The sequence below is a fragment of the Gossypium raimondii genome, chromosome 13 (genome assembly GCF_025698545.1).
Source record: "Gossypium raimondii isolate GPD5lz chromosome 13, ASM2569854v1, whole genome shotgun sequence".
Taxonomy (NCBI): Eukaryota; Viridiplantae; Streptophyta; class Magnoliopsida; order Malvales; family Malvaceae; genus Gossypium; species Gossypium raimondii.
In genome coordinates this window covers 17,853,931-17,855,224 of record NC_068577.1, presented here as the reverse complement: position 1 = coordinate 17,855,224, position 1,294 = coordinate 17,853,931, and the positions used below count along the sequence as shown (strand labels likewise).

At 35.9% G+C, this 1,294-nt stretch overlaps 1 non-coding gene across 1 annotated transcript; it reads left to right on the top strand.

Annotated features, from left to right (window-relative positions):
- The first annotated feature begins 384 nt into the window (after positions 1-384).
- Positions 385-491, top strand: LOC128036249 (small nucleolar RNA R71). The gene has a single exon (XR_008193047.1). It is a non-coding gene; the product is annotated as a small nucleolar RNA R71 (small nucleolar RNA).
- The last annotated feature ends 803 nt before the right edge of the window (positions 492-1,294 follow it).

The window sequence follows — 1,294 nt, the reverse complement described above, 5'->3', positions numbered from 1 at the left end:
GGATTGTATGTATTTGAATAGGGATTTTTGCCCCTATTTTCGATGTAGTTCACATCCTCGGTAGGAATATAATATAGTGGAAGAGTACTTTGTCTCCTCCATAGATATCCAGTGCACCCTTTTGATCCTTTATTTGGTTGATTCTGTCCAATAATTGTTGGTATCTGTCATCTTCTTGGACAGCCTTCACCATAGATGGTCTTTGGCTATATGTATGAAGCTTAGTTGGCCATTTGCAGGAATTCATTTGCCATACTTTCTATTAGCTCGTACACATCTTTGTAAGTTCTATTCATCAAGGCTTTTACTGTTGCTCCATCTAAAACAAACCTCGAATGCACACCCAACCCGTTGTAAAAAGTTTGTATTTGTAACCACTAAGGTAATCCATGGTGTGGGGACTTTTGAATCAACATCTTGAAACGCTCTCATGCTTCATAAAGGCTTTCTCCTTCTAGTTGCTTGAACATCAAAATTTCTCTTCTTAGTTGAACGATTTTGATGATGGGGAAGAACTGTTGTGGGAATTTTCCTGTGAGTTTCATCAGTTGTTTAACGTCACAGCAATAATGTGCAAGTGGACACTGTCGATGCAAGTATAGTAGGCAAATATCAGTCTGTCGGATATCGATCCCATAGGGATGATTGTCTTCTGTCTATTAATGTCAGTGTAATAACTAGATAGAAACGAGATAAATTGTGAGGATAGTTGTCGCAGCAATAACTTGGAAATAATATGATAAAATATGATAATGAGAAACTGGGATCCCCAACATGAATCTTCAGTAGAATACTAAATACTCACAAGGTATAAAAGGATAGGTGATTGTCGAGGCAATAAATTTCAATATATATCTTACCAAGCGTCATGCCTCTATTTAATCAGAGGCTTAAATATACACATTAACCCCACCTTTCGATGATGGAAATATGACACTATTAAGAACAGGTGGACTAAATTCCTCTAATCCTCACTCAACTTCTGTTGTAATTCTTGTTGGTTCAAACTATCGTTGCATTTTCTAGTGTCAATGACTGCAATAACACTTCTGTGTTAAGAAACATTCAAACCCCAAGATTAAACAATAAAAGCAAGATTGAATAAGATAACAGTTAACCAAGAATTCATGTATACTTCCATACAAACAGAAAATAAAGAGTAATCACTAACATTTAGAAAGAAATAAGAAAGAATTGAGTAGATAATACTATTTCTAGACAACTCGACTGAATCTATCAATTCCCTCTTGTCTCGCACTTAGGTCTCCTTGTCAGAAGCTAACTTGCATCAATT